A 16218-nucleotide genomic window follows, 5' to 3' on the forward strand; every position below is an offset into this window, starting at 1 on the left:
GATGTGAAATGCCTAAATTTGAAAAAATAAAGACAAAATTAATTTAGACGTGTTTTAATTTTTTAATATATTTTTGATTGTTACTAAATACAAACATTAACATCTGTGGGAGAAATATATCTGTTTTCATTTATCTGGAGTTTGAGTTTTAATATGTAATAGTAACAAGCAGTGATTGTACATTTCTTTTTAAAATGACTACCTCATCCCTGATTTCTTTCATCCTCATTTTTGACCTGAGTCACATATTTTACTCTGTCCTTTATGCAGAGTCATAAACTCTAAAAGAACAGTGTGTTACTGGCGATCATTGGATCAGCAAAAGCAGACTCCAGTGATGCTTGTCTTACTGAGATACATGACCTCAGCATCTCTGTGAGCCAATGAAAACATTAAAAGACTGACTTCTACAATCTTCCAGGAGTGAATGTCAACACCATGGAGTTCCATCACCTGCCAAACGTTTAACAGCAGCAGCAGATTATGGCCCACAAACTGTTGACTGGTACATTAAATTTTAGAGCTATTATGCTTTAGGCATGGATGTATATTTTTATTACAAACTATATTAACAATGACATTTAATCATATCTTCATTAACTTTCTAGCTCAGCTTCCAGGAATAAATGTCATCAGCTTTCATGATATTTTGAATATAATTGATTATTGACACCATTATCAATATAAATTGTGGCCAAAGAAGTCAATCAGATGCACCTAATAAAGTTAAATGCACTAAAACATGAATATCCCAGATGGCTGAATCCTTGAACAGATAATTAAGGTACACTCTTATTTCATTTTTCACAAGAATAATCTATTCTGGACATCAGCCAGAAAACAAGGTAGGAGAGATTTTTTCCCCATTGCTAAGAGAGAAGACTGTTTATTCACTGTGATTAGCCAAACAATTTATATGATTACTCCCATAAATATAATCATTTTGAAAAATTAATGAGAATGTTACATCTAGTCCAACAGAAGAGGCAGAATCATCTTTATGAAGTGTCTTCTATTTAAGGGATAATAGGCAAATATTCGTATAGCACATCACATAAATGCTAAATTCAAAAAGTTATTTTATGTTTTTAATATATAATTTGTAAAGACAGTTTCGTATGTATTTCTCAGGGAAAGCTTGCATTTTAAAGTCTAAAGTAAATTAAATGGAAGAAAAGAAAATGGATGCTAAAATTTGTTTACACATAATTGGTGGATTCTTATTGATTACATTTATAACACTAAAAAATACACTTTCTTGCAGAGAACATGAACAACCAAGCATTTAGACTTTGTTCTCAGGGGTGGGAGAAATCTTTGGATCCAGTTACAAGCTGATTATCTGAAACAGTTAAAAAAAAAAGTTAGTGACAAATACGGGTGCATCCTAATTGAATTGTCCACTTCATTTTGCCCATTCTGCGGTGTAAGCAATAGGCTAAATCCTGTTTTTAGCTATGCAGGATAAAAGTCTATTTGAAGTTGTAGTCTATAGCTGGCTTTTCACAGTAAATTGACCTTGTTCAGCACAGCCGATGTCATAATGCTCTGCTTTATCTAGGCTGAGAGAAAAAATCACAAATTGCTTCTGCATGATTAGTTCTGCCACTTCAAACGTGTTTCTTCCGAGTTTGCTTCTGTACTTACTGCTAAAGATACGTGCCACTGGGAAATGCTGATTCAACTCTGAACTTCTTCAATTAAATAAGCCTTTAATTGCCAGTTCATGAAATTGTAACCTTTAGAAAATGTGACATAAAAGCATGTTCCATATGTTAAAAATATAAAACTTCTTTAAAAGATGAGCCATATCTTATACAATATATCAAAATCAAATTTAATGCAAAATTAGTTGATGTTATAAAAATAATTGAAAGTTGAATTTGAGAAGTTGGAAAATACATTTAATCACTATAAAAGATATACAGAGCTTTTTTTCTGAAATATCTAGACTACTCTAAATATTACAATAACACACTGGAAATGTACTTTTCTTTATATGTAAAAGTTTGCATTCTGTTTTAGGAACTGTTACATTTGAGTTTGAAAGCACATGAATACAACTTAATTTTTACTTAGTCAAGAAAAAAACCATTGCATGACCCATTGTTATAAAAATATTAAGAAGCAGTAATTCCCAAATATACAATTAACTGTACATTTTACCAAAAAAAAAAACCTAAAGATTTACATACCCAATTAGAATAGAGACACGGTTTTCTAAATAAATAGCATGCCAATGAAATATGGTCCAAAAATATGTTTTCTTCCTGCTCCTGACTTCTTTTACCACTCAGTGTAGACTTCTAAAGCCATTGATTTATTAACTTTACATGTCATCAAAATATAAGTATAGTGACTTTGATAATAAAAAGGAATTGTGTCAAATATTACCAATCCAGGAAAATATAGTTAGGATTGAATTTACTGATAATACCCCAAAAAGAAATGATATCTAAAGAAATTACTTTTACTTTGAGTTCATGGATTCATTTTCTACTATCAAAACTGCACAATCATAAAAGCCTTCAAGACAATGAAAATATAGCAAGTGAACATTGGAATTAGTGAAAAAATAGGGTTGTTTTGTTTTTTGTTCAATCGTTTGTTTAGATTGTCAAATGCTGTAGTTCTAAACTATCTTAAGGTCAGATACTTGTATAGAATAGAAAACTCTTGGCCGGGCGTGGTGTCTCACGCCTGTAATCCCAGCACTTTGGGAGGCTGAGGCGGGCGGATCTCCAGGTCAGATGATTGAGACCATCCTGGCTAACACGGTGAAACCCTGTCTCTACTAAAAATACAAAAAATTAGCCAGGCGTGGTGGCGGGTGCCTGTAGTCCCAGCTACTCGGGAGGCTGAGGCAGGAGAATTGGCGTGAATCTGGGAGGCGGAGCTTGCAGTGAGCCAAGATCGCGTCACTGCACTCCAGCCTGGGCGACAGAGCGAGACTCCATCTCAAAAAAAAAAAAAAAAAAAGAATAGAAAACCCTTGGTAACATCACTTTGAGTCAGTTTTGAAATTTTAGATACTATATTATATATCTAAATTGAAATATGAACTCGATAGCAAACTAAAATAATTATTCAAATAATTGAGATTAACTCCCCAAATGTTCAAGTTAGTCACTAGAACCTATCATCTGTGCTTTTACTGCATTTGTTTTGTGCTACTGCTGAGAAAAGTATAGTAGGTAATTGAAAAATAAGATTTGTTGAGTGTTTATAAGAAAGGAGAATAAGTGAGGAACACAAAATTCATGGGGCTGATTTGTGCTAAAGCTGTTCTATTGGATACAAATAGGAGTGACCCAAAGTAGATAGATGGACTTAAAGGTGAAGAGAGAACTAGAAATGTGTTACCTGACAAATAATTCTGCATATCAAAAGATTTTACTAACCAGCCTGACACATAAATGGCACATGCTGTCAACTTCCATTAATCTCTTTACAAATGATGACAGCACCGAGAAAGAAAGAATTGAATATTTTTATGAAGTTATAGGCATTTTTCTGGATCAGAAATATATATAAATTTCTAACTAATAAAGGTTTGTGATTTACTTCCAATCTAATTTAACAATATGAAAGTATTACATCTTAAGTATAAGAGTGTTTCATTATGTGATATCATGTTAACTTTTTCTGGGAAACAGCTTAAATCAGTCATAGGCATTTTATGCCAGTATGTTTTACCTGTGGTAATCAGGTAAGTCATAAAACAAAATTGTAATTTTAAAAAATGGTATTATTGTCCAAAACTGCAATTACTTTTGCACCAGCCTAACAAATAAATGTAAAGTCTGGAATGAATTTATTGAATTATTTTTAAAAACACACATTAATATATGTGGCAGGTTTTAAAATATTTTCTCCTAAACAAAGAATACCACACTGATACAGGAGTACTGCCAGCTTGATGAAACACAGTAACACCAGTCAATTATCTGTTTTGTAAGGAGATTTTCCACAGAAAAGTAGATAACATTTACATCAATAAGTTGGTATTCACAAAGGCAACTTACAGTAAAATATAAATGTAATTTCTTTAAGTTCTGCAAAATATTTTAATTATTTTATTACACTTGATAATATCCCTGTGGGATACACTGAAGCAAATACTAACTTCCTGTTCCCCCAAAAAATTGTTAGCAAAGACAATGTTAAAATCATGATTGTAAATTGTATCTGCTATATGCATAACCAGCCTCTGAACTGTGAATCCCATGTCTCCATTCATTGCTTTGGCCCATTTTCCTTAAAACCACAAAGTAAGGTATGTAAAGGTCAGAGGGAGGATTAGATCTCTACATGCTTGAACATTCCCAACTTAAGAAAGAAAAAAAAAAATGCCTTAGAATCCTGGACTCAGGCCACCAAAGTAGCATTATGCCCTCGAGAAAAATCAATTTGCAGCTTGGTGTTATGAAGAGACTTACTGAACATCAATTGGGTGGGTTATGTTCAACTGAAAAGCATCTTCCAAGCTAGCTATCCATTCCATTTGGTTCATACTCAATTGCCAATTTCCCCCTTCTCTTCTATGCTACCTACTCTCTACCCATGAACATAATAGGTACTCCCTTCCCCACCCTACCCCACCTTCAAATAAAAGAAAGGAAAAGGAAGAAACAAAGTAAGTTAAAATTAAATTAATTTGACTTTGCTACTGCTGGAGTTACTATTTCATACACTTCTTTCATTTTCTGCCAAATTTCTTGAAATGTGCTTTATGTTTACTGCCTCATCTGTTTCTTCTTAATCACTCATTGCCTAACTCCTCCCCCTACCACTCTAGTGTAATTTTGTACTACATGGTTACTAAATCAAATGGGACAATCAATTGGTGATGTTTTGTTTTGTTTTTTTCTCACCTCATTCAGGTTGAGCTTTAATTCCTTTCACTGGGATTCATCACTTCCTTATAAAATTTCATTTTCTTGGTTGTTCAATAGAAGAGTGACAAGAGGACACCACTGCTATTCTCCAGGTTAGTCAAACCAAACAGTCCCTTATGTTCTATCAGCTTTGATGTTTGTGACAGGACACTGGTCCGATTCAACAGTTGGCTCTGTAGCTTCTCCATAGTTGTCTAAACAAATCTGCAGGGACTTTTCCACTTGGGTATTAAATTTTGACCCCACACACAGTATATCTAAAATTAAAATTTCCCTACATTTCTCTATGTCTGTAATAGCCTGAGATGATGCTATCAACCATTCTTAAGCTTTGAGTCATTTATTCTTTTCCCTGCATCCAAGTACTGACTGTAACACTCCCATTGTCAGCAAGTGTTCTCAGCCTTCTTCAAGTCCAGGGCAATATTTCCAAATGCAACCTGCAGCCCTCTGTCTGAATGCCTATCGATACATCAATCTTAAAAATGTAAAAGCAAACCAAGAGTTTATGCTTCCTCCTTTCCTCACTTAGTATTAATGACGTGGCCTTTCTCCCAATTACCAAGGCTCAAGCCTGCAAATCACCACACTGCATTATTCTGAGTAAGTTGTTAATAATTCTTAATCTGTTTCCTCACCTTCATGCATCCATTTATAGACACCTTTATGCCTTCCACTGGTTAGGCAAAGTTCAACCACAAATTGAAGAAGCAATGGGTCTCTCTTTAATTCATTACCTAATTGGGGCTCTAAATACATAAATAACATGGTGGTAATTCAGATAATGTGGGATCACTAACTTGGGGACTGAATAGATGAGACTATCAACAAAGAAAGACAGCTTTCTTTTGTCTTTTTTTTTTCTATAGATTTTAGAGAAGAACAAATGAACTTTTTTTTAACACAATGAAGAGACAGCACCAACATATCTTGAACTTGGCAGATGGAACTAGGCTACTGATACTCTTTTAGTAAGGTAAGGTAAAATATGGGTGTGGAAGATAGTTTGAAGGAGAAAATATAATAGTGTTAGAAAAGAAGAATGTAGAGTGCTGATATTTAAGAAGCAGGAAGAGGAGAGAAATTAGTGAATGGATATGAAAGAAGGGATGTTAAAAACTTTTCCAAGCTGAGAAAATATCTTTTTATTCTCTTTCTACCATATCCTCTTCAAGTTTTTTTTTTTTTTTTTGAGATGGAGTCTGGCTCTGTCACTTAAGCTGGAGATCTCGGCTCACCGCAACCTCTGCCTCCTGGATTCAAGCAATTCTCTTGCCTCAGCTTCCCGAATACCTGGGATTATAGGCATGAACCACCATGCCTGGATAATTTTTGTGTTTTCAGTAGAGACGGGGTTTTGCATGTTGGCCAAGCTAGTTTCAAACTTCTGACCTCAAGCGACCCGTCTGCCTCAGTTTCCCAAAGTGCTGGGATTATAGACCTGAGCCGCGCCCAGCCCTCTTCAGGTTTTTTAATGCTCTGTTAAGCCATTCACATATTTTATTTTACATGTTGATTTTCTTGTCTCTCTCCTTTCATAGACCATCAGTTTTTTGAGAACAAAAGTGTGTTTGGTTCTTCTCTCTCTCCTTAGAGCCTAGCGAATTGCCTGTAATATAAAACATGCTCAAAAATTTTACAGGCTTAATTAATAAATGACAGTGTTATGAAAGAATTCAGAAAAGAAAAAATATTGGAGAAAGATGCCTTGACAACATGGAAGAAAGGAGGGAAAATGAAATCAGAACATTTGATTTGAAAACTCAACTTGAAGGTTATTGATGATGATAGTAAGAATAGTTAGTAGAGTGTTGAGAATAAAGCCAGATTGCAAGAGGTTGAAACATCAAACACAATTTTATAGTAGGTCATACGGGGAGACCACTCTGGAGATAGATTTCAGAGTATGTAAGAAAGGAGTCAGAGTGGCAGACAGGAAAGGAAAAATTACTTGCATTCCAATCATATGGCTAGAGAATCCTCCAGCAGAAAGTCTACTCTAAACTGGGTTGAGTCTGTATTTAGCAAAAAGCAGCAGATTTAAGTGGAGACAATGCTGAGCTCATGAGATAAAGAGCAAGATGAGGCTATAAATGGCAAATAGAGCATGTGATGAGAACTGGGAAAGATGTGGAGAAGTTTAGGAAGCATTTTGTGAGGAGAAATAAGACAGACAAGCGGTTTAGGAATAGGCTGCCACTTTCCAGCACTGAGTCAGAGGTGGCAACTTGAAGTAACTATAGAAGTTTTCGTGGAATCCACATCAAGGAAAGATCTGTTTTCTTCTTAGGAAGGAGTGGCTGAAGCTTTGGGTATTTTTGTTTGTTTGTTTCCCATTTTATTTTATAATTTTTTTTATTTGACTTTAAGTTCTGGGATACATGTGCCGAACATGCAGTTTTGTTACATAGGTATACATGTGCCATGGTGGTTTGCTGCACCCATCAACCTGTCATGTAGGTTTTAAGCCCTGCACGTATTAGGTATTTGTCCTAATGCTGTCCCTCCCCTTGCCCCCCATGCCCCGACAGGCCCCGGTGTGTGATGTTGCTCTCCCTGTGTCCATGTGTTCTCATTGTTCAACTCCGACTTTGCAGGGGCATGAATGAAGCTGGAAACCATCATCCTCATCAAGGTAGCACAGGAACAGAAAACCAAACACCGCTTTGGGTATATTTTTTAAGCAGCAACAAGAGATTCAATCACAAATGAGTGGGAGATGATGATTCCAAAGATAAAAGATAACCTAATGTTCAAACTCCCAGAAAGCGGTGAAATTCTGGGAGAATTAACTTTGTAAAGGAGGGGACAAAGGGGAGCAATATTTTGTTCTGAGTAGGATGAGATACTATTAACTTGGGAAAAGAAGTGAACAAGCATGGTTGTAAGACAGGGAATGCAAGAATTTTCTGTTAAATTAGGAATTGATAATGAAAAAGATAGAAAAAGAATTGACAGTTTGAGAAATGAAGATACAGTTTAAAATGACTTCTGCAGGTATATGGAAACTTGAATAAAAAATAAATGAGATAAATTGGTTTTTTAAATTAAGATTACTCTACAGTATCAAGGGTCCAACTTAGATCACACGTTTACATTGAACTTAATCCACTTCTGTAATTTTCTCCAGCTCTATCCAAATTGCTTGTGAACGGAATTAGAGAAAATTGATCATTTGGTTGAGCTAGGTTTGGGGAATTAACTGACAAACTGAAATAAATGTGTCAGTTTGCTCGGGTTAGGAAATGGAAAATGATAAGGAAAATAGAGGTGAAATAACTGAGCATGGCATCCATTATAGTTTGCATATGAAGTGAAACAAGAAAGGGACTTATAAAATCAAATTGGATTAAGAAACTGATGTTAAGTGTGAGGTCAAAAGCAATGTTTAACAAACATGAGAGACAGAGAACGGTAGCAAGCTGTAGTGTCAAGAAAATTTCAAAATATTACAGATATGGAATACTTTGGGATGCTGATAAAGTCCATAAATTGAAAAGGAAAGTGGAATAATGAAAAGGAATTTGTAGAAAAATCTCTTGAAAACATTGAAAGGCAGCCAAGAGAATCCTCATCCTGCCTGCTCTCTCAGGCTACAGAATGAAGGGTGAATGTTACCATTCTGGAATCAGACACAGCTAGGTTCAAATCATGACTGTTTCTCCTTATGTAGGTAACCATAGGCAAACTAGTTTTCTGTGCCTCACTTTTCTTATCTGTAAAACAGGAATGTGCCTGCTTCCTAAGTTTGCTGGGAAGATTACATGAGATAAAAGAGTTTAGTACAGTGTAAGCTGAGAGCAGGTGGTTCGGTTAGACTCTGGAGAAGCACTGCTTGTGTTTGAATCCCAGCTGTGCCACTTACTGGTTTTACAACCTTAGGCAAATATTAACCTCTCTATGCTTCAGTTTTCTTGCATGAAAATGGGGATAATAATAGTAACTAACTCATATGGTGGTTGTGAAGATTAAGTGAACCACATGAAATTGCTGCTCTTCAATCATTTTTGACCTGTAAGAATAGCAATTTTATGCAGTTCAACCTAATAATACATGCACATTGTTTAAGATAGAGCATGGCACATAGGAAGTCATCAACAGAAGTTATCATGAAAGGATAGCTACTACTACTATTACTACTAGTACTTGTACAACTAATAAAATAAAAATTCTTAATGTGGCAGAGTCATAAGAGTTTCAGAATTAACAATGAGAAGACAGATCTCAATTAAGGCAAGGCAGTGAAGAGAATATAATAAAAGCCACCAGGAAACACATAAACACATTCCATTAAATTCTTTGTCAATACAATAACGTTCTACAATTCACACAGCCTGCCACTTTGTCTTGTTCAACTCAACATCCCTGACTGCCTGGGTAACTGTAACTTTCCCCCAGTTTAATTATCTCCCTTCAGTTTGTTTTCTCTAATCCCGGTCACATAATTCTCTCAAATTTATCTTTCTAAAAGGCCAATTTTTGTGTCCCCTTTTATCCTTAAAAAAATGAATAAAATTCATGCTCCTCATGTTTGTCTTCAAGAGCTGACGTGATTTGGCCCAAAATTAGCCCCAAAGCCTGTATTCCCCATATACCCCACCCAAGCCTACTGCTTCAGTTAAACCAGGCTACTCGTAGCTTTGCAAATATGATGTACATTCCCACCTTGTCCCCACCTGACTGAAATATATTTCCAGGCTCTTGGTTAGTGCCTATTCATAACCTCAAATTCCATTTCAATTTCCCATTGACTAGTAGACTATTGAAATTTCAGTTCCCCATTTTACTCATATCTCTCTCACATCTGAGCTGCCCAAGTGCTGTGCAAAGATCTGTAACACTACTTTCATTTGTATTTGTGTGTGTAGGTGTGTATTCTATTTTCTCATGAGTCTTCAGGCACCCTTAAAACAGAAAGCATATTTGAAACCTCTTTGTATTCCTCATTGAACAACCACAGTTGCCTTGTATTACATTATTATAACATTTATAGATGTTTACAACAATTTTAGAGTGACAAATATTGGGAGAACTGAAAACTAATAAGATAAATTTTTGATACTCCCATAAGTGAAATACAAATTCTCAATTCAGATGTGAAAATTGTTCATACAGCAAAATTTAGAAGAAAACAAAGAAAAGTTTACTTCCTACCATTCTTAGATCTACACTAGTGTAAAGCCTGTTAGATTGTCCTTACAGATAGATGAGAATCCAAAGAACAGAATCCAAAGGACCTTAATAAATTCTATTACCTAGAGTATAAATAAATTTTATTGTTTCGAATATAAATAGAAACTTATATTCTATTACTTAGAATATAAATAAATTATTTAAAATATGGATAGAACCTTATATTCTATTATTACTTAGAATATAAGGCTACACATCTATAATTGACTGTGGAGGAAACATCTTAGAAAGCATGTAGATTTTTTTCTAATGAGCCCTGTGGTTAAGTTTGGAAATACTTTAGCTATATGCAAAATCAATGGGAAATTACCTCACTGGAATTTTTTAAAATTTATATGACTACAACTTTAAGAATGATTCCTAAAATTTCAAGATAAATAAAATTTTATTGCTTAAATCTTCAATTTTGAAAATGGGGCCCACTAAGATTAAGTCTCAAGTTCAAAGTTAAGGCATAGACTTCCAACTCTTTATTCTATAATAGTAATTTTGTAAGTCTAAAAATTGGTGAATTGCTACATAAGCATTGTGTGTTCACATATAAAGTGAAAAATAGCAAAGGAGTTTTAAAAAAAATTTAATGAGATCACTCTCTTCCTCTCCCTTGTAACTCAACTCATACATAGGTGATTGCATAGTGTACCATATACTTGTCTGCATATATTGGTAGAAGATATGTTAAGCTGCTATAACAAAGATTCTCCAATAAAATAGTTTAAATTAAATAGATAATTTTCCCTTTTGTTCCAGTTTGAGTAGTCCAGGCTGGAGCGGTGATTGTGCTACAAGTCATCACTCAGAGGTCCAAATTCCTCCCATGTTCATGCTCTGTTATCTCATAGGGTGTTTTCTCCCTTTGCATATTTGGACCTAACTCACAATCAAGTTAGTGTTCCAGTTCATGATGAGAGAAAAGAGTGGAAACCCAGGGCTGGCAGATTGTCTTCAGTTGGAAATCACAAAATTTGCAGACATCTCTTCTGATGATATCAGAATGGTCCAAACTTAGTGATATGATCAAAATTAGCTGCAAGAAAAATTGAAAATGGAAACTATCTGAGCAATCATGTGCTCCGCTTATACTTGGATGATTCTAGTAATAAAAAAAAGGATGAGAAAAGAAAAACCAAGGAACAATTGATAGGTCTTACCACAGCTGTTTACACACATGTATTCATTTGTTTGTTAATTTATTCACTCGACAATTCCACAAATAATCAATGAGCATCATATACATGGTAGATACTGCCTGTGATGCAAACTTGTCCCAGCCATGAAACTGCTTACAGTGTAACGGAAAAAATATGAAAATGTAATGAGTCTATGATGAGGGTAGTCATAATTGGTAAGAGAATATTAGGTCCAAACTTTAGTCCACAGAGGATTCATGATGCCTGCAACACTATACGTATTCATTTATCGCCTGTCTACAAATATTCACATAAAAATTAAGTAAAGTGATTTTACTTACCCAAATAAGAGCTTATTACAAGATATTTGTATTTGTAACCAAATCCGGTTGGAAACATTCTAGGAAGAAGTCTTAATTCATAAATATTTTGAGAAACTCTTTAGTTTTTGTCTTAAATATTTGTCATAAATATTTATTTATTTGTCTTAAATATTTAGTACTATTGATGCAGGGTCTCATATATACTACTTCAAAATGACATTTGTAGTCCCTTCCCCTATACTGTCTTTAGGTAAGAGTTAAACACAGTAGAAGGGAGTGTCTCTTCTCCATTCCCATGTTCTTCAGGGTTGTGTTCTGAAATGTGGGATACTCAACTCAGTGCCAACCTAAACTATTGCTGTGAGCTGTAAAGTAAGTAAGACAAGTCCCCAGTTGTACATTTCACCCTAAAATAATTCATTTTCTCCAAACATTGTGATCACTATCTGCCATCACCCCTCAACCAAAAAGAATATTTGCCTATTTCTTTCACTATCTTTTTTTTTTTTTTGGTCTCTTTAGATTCCAAAATGACTTAAATGTTTTCCAAAAGCTATCAAACTGGCAAAGAATTCTTCAGAAATCAAGGCATAATTCTTCCTTCAGCATGCTCCCCAAATCATTGAAAATACCTGTGACTCTATGGCACAGCACAGAGCATTGCAACTATCTTTAAAGGGCAAAGCTTCTCACTCTCACTCACTCCCACCACCACCTTCTTGAAGAAACAGAAGCTGAAAGTTTCAAATATTGTTATTTTTCTCACCCACCTCCCAAAATAAGCACATCGTTGTGCATCAGGTTATAGAAAGCTTCATATCCTCAAAATGAAATAGACAGGAAATCTCTTGATTCTCCCATGAGGACACATCAGAATCAAGCACAATATAAAGAGCTTGGTTGCTACTTGTGATGTTGATCATCAGGTTAGTGCAGTAAAATCCAACATGGGAAACTTATCATATAATGAGTAAACTAGGACAGTGTTAAAGGATATTTAGCAAAGCAGTTCTAATTAACTTTCAGCTATTTCCATTTGCTTTATATATTACATATTATATATATAATATATTTTAAGTCAGTAATGCATAATGAAGACAGATGCAGTAGCTCATGCCTGTAATCTCAGCAGCTTGGGAGGCCACAGCAGGAGGATCACTTAAGCCCAATAGTTTGAGACCAACCTGGGTGATACAGTGACGCCCCCATCTCTAAAAAAAAAAAAAAAAAAAAAAGAATGCATAATAACATTTTATATGCTAGTGATTACAATTTTAGGCATCAACTATTCCATTAATATTGATTGAGTACCTACTATTTGCCATAAATCAGACAAATACCTGGAAATACAATGGTTAAAAAGGAAGGCATGCTTTTTTAATTCATATAATCATTGTAAAATGAGTCAGTTATGGAATGGTTTATTGTTTATTACAAATAATTAATAGGGAGGAGAGAGGGAGCATGATGACAAGTTGATCAACAGGTATAAAGTTATTATCATTAGATAGGAGGAATAAATTCTGACGTATTGCACAATAGGGTGACTATGGTTAACAGCAAAATATTGTATATTACAAAATAGCTAGAAAAGAGGCTTATGAATGTTCTCATCACAAAAAAATGATAAACACATGAGGTGATGGACACACTAAATACCATGATTGGATCATTATGTAACACAAATATGTATGGAAACATCAAATTGTACCCCATGGATAAGTACAATTACAATACGTCCATTAGAAAATAAATATATTTTCAAAAAAAAATCTTAAAATGATTAATGTATTCTCTACTCAAAAAAGTTTATTCTTATAATAATAACTAAAATTAGTATGCTCCTGATGACAGCAGCTTTCTTATTTTATCTAACAGTTCTTCATGCTTCAAGATTCCTAAACTTGCTTCTTATCAGCTCTATTGAGCTATAATTTACTTACAATAAAATTCACCTATTTCAAGTGTTAGATGAGTTTTGACAAATGTACATACCCCTGTAACCACCACCATAATCACTTTCAGTTTATCTTAAAACAACTCATATCTGGACTGCTTAATTGAAGGGTACACAGTCATGACTATGGAGCACTTAGACATCAGCACTCCCTCCTAAGGTGCTAAGTAGAGTCATTATGCAAAGTGAATAACTCTAAGGGTGAGGATATCCTCAACAACCTCACTCCTACTTGTGGGTTGAAAATTAGGCATAAGAAGGCCAATTGCCAGATAATGCTGTTGCTCTGAGGTTTGTGTACAAACTGAAAGGTTGAAGTGTACCCTTTCAGCACCAGGATTCATTTCCAGCAGATCCATTCTCCTCTCTGTGGCTTACACCAGCCAAAGCAACATTGCTACAAGCTCTTAGCATTCTTCTTCACGCTCACCCTGTAGACAAGCATATTGTCCTGTCTGGAGTGTCCTCTTCACCGACACATTCCAAGCTGCTTTGGCTTGGGAGAATCTAAGCTTGGGCCTGATGACAGATAACTGAAATCTTTTACGAGAACTCCAAAAAGGAAAAAAAAAAAAAAAGAGGAAAGGAACTAGAGCTGCACGTCAAGTCACACTGTGTTGTCAGCTACTTTAGCTGACTGAGAAATACAATTCTTTGGAATGGAAGAAGTTTCAGTGATAACCTTGTTGGGAAATGATATCAAAGGACAAAGGTGTCATTTTTAAATGTGTAACTTAGTACTATCAGCACTGTTAATTTCTCTGGCCACTTTAACTCTTAAAACTGCTGCAGTGTGAGTATCACTTATGCACAAGACCATTTTATCAGTAAGGTACAAGATGACATATTCATAGAATAAGCACATTGCTTATATAGAAAATATGTAATATATTGTTTAGGCTTCAGCAATGTTGAGGTAAAAGTATTTATTAAAAGGACGTACTAGCTTGGTTGCCTTAAATTAAGTATTAATCTTTGGTCCTCTTGGGCCTACCGTTTTCATTTGAGATGCCCAGTTTGTATTTGGAGTTTATAATCACTTACAAGATATTTAGTGATAGTTCTAAAACAAGCAGGTGATTTTAATTTAGTAACTGTTTAATTTAGTAATTTAGTAACTGTGACACAACTAGCAGCCTTAGTGGAAGTTTGAAATAACGTACAAAGTTAATGCTTATGAACAGGTATAAAATGAATGATTAATGCCTAATATATCTAGATAATTGATCAAAGGGGGTTGTGTGTGTGTGTAGATTTTTATCCATCCAGTTGTTAACATGTTTCTCTATTTTTCTTTATATACTCAAAATGTGTTTACTGCTTGGTGTTATTTCTTTAATATCTGAAAATTTAAGTGACAAAATGAACTACATCATGTATCAAAATATTTTAATGCTTGATTTACATTTCAAGGTTTTTATCCTCAAATCTTCCATCATAAATTATAGACCTTTACCCAACCTGTTCATCTCTTATGATTTTAAAACATAAATTGCTTGAATTTTTAATAAAAACTAACTTCATACATTCAATATATGAGGACTAAGTTTATTTTATAAGAATATACTTTTTCAAAAAAACTAAAGTGTGCTGTAGTCATTTTATTGAAAAAATACTATATGAATAAGTAGAGAGATAAAACATGTCAGTATTTTACCTTGTCTACTTTCACTAATGAATTAAAATATTTTAAAACTCAATTAGAATTACTAAGAAAGCACATAAGCATTATTCACTTTTTCTGTATCAGTCACTTTTCTAAAATAGGCATATTCATTATTAAAATGATATTCATTTTTTTAAAAACAGTAATTTGACTCTATTCTTAATGGCTTCAACTTGAACCATAGTTTGATACCCTCTTTGCTATTTGAAGTTAGCTTTAGCAGGAAGTGTTAACATTTCCTGGTCAAATTTATGAGTACATCAGTAATTCACTATAGAAAGGATGGGTGGGGATTCTGAAAATTAACCCTTTATCAGAGGAGAAATAATGTAGAGTCCTGACATTCTTCTAAACTATCTACTCTCATTCAATATTCATGCAAGAGAGATTTTCAAGTGTCTACACCTGAAAAGTTCTGTTTTTCAGAGATTCTGCCCAAAATATTAACAGGACCAAGAAAAAAATTGGAGGAAAAGTTAAGCAGCCTTTTTAGATTCCCAGGCATCTTTTCATTACTTTTTCTAATAATATATCCTTCTGAGTTGGAAGTAAACCTTCTCTTGGCTTGCCCAGGAGTGAAGAAAACAATTCACCAACACCATGCCCCTCTGCCACTGGCAGAGTAGATCTGGCACCATATTATATCCAACTGAAAGAAACTCTTTTCATTTTTAACCCTAACTCTGTTATTATAATTCTTAAATAAGTGTTGTAACTTTTCTGTCTCTAATGAATACCCTAATGAGCTTATATTTACCATTATCTCTTGAATCATTTTGATATGTAGTCGTATTGAACAGATGTATAAAATGATTTCTCAAAGTATTTATTTTCCATATTCTTTTTTAAAACTTCACGCATAATAACCAAAATTACTGTATGATTATACACTCAAATTTGCTTTCGTAGCTGAATTACTGTTTCCAAAAAATAATTTTTAACTGTATTGAACGTTTGTTTTATATCTTGTTTAAAACTAGCATAGACCTTCTATTAGCTTCTTCAAAGATTAAAGAAATTACAAATAGTCAAGAGCAACTATGATACCCCA

General features: G+C 34.2%; 1 long non-coding RNA gene across 1 annotated transcript; it reads left to right on the forward strand.

The window, feature by feature from the left end:
• Positions 1-288: 288 nt before the first annotated feature.
• LOC129527891 (uncharacterized) lies at positions 289-7880 on the forward strand. The gene is made up of 5 exons (XR_008672980.2): positions 289-505; positions 609-784; positions 4884-4990; positions 5768-5874; positions 7496-7880. It is a non-coding gene; the product is annotated as an uncharacterized lncRNA (long non-coding RNA).
• Positions 7881-16218: the final 8338 nt, after the last annotated feature.

This window comes from Gorilla gorilla, chromosome 19, assembly GCF_029281585.2.
Source record: "Gorilla gorilla gorilla isolate KB3781 chromosome 19, NHGRI_mGorGor1-v2.1_pri, whole genome shotgun sequence".
In the NCBI taxonomy this organism is placed as follows: domain Eukaryota; kingdom Metazoa; phylum Chordata; class Mammalia; order Primates; family Hominidae; genus Gorilla; species Gorilla gorilla.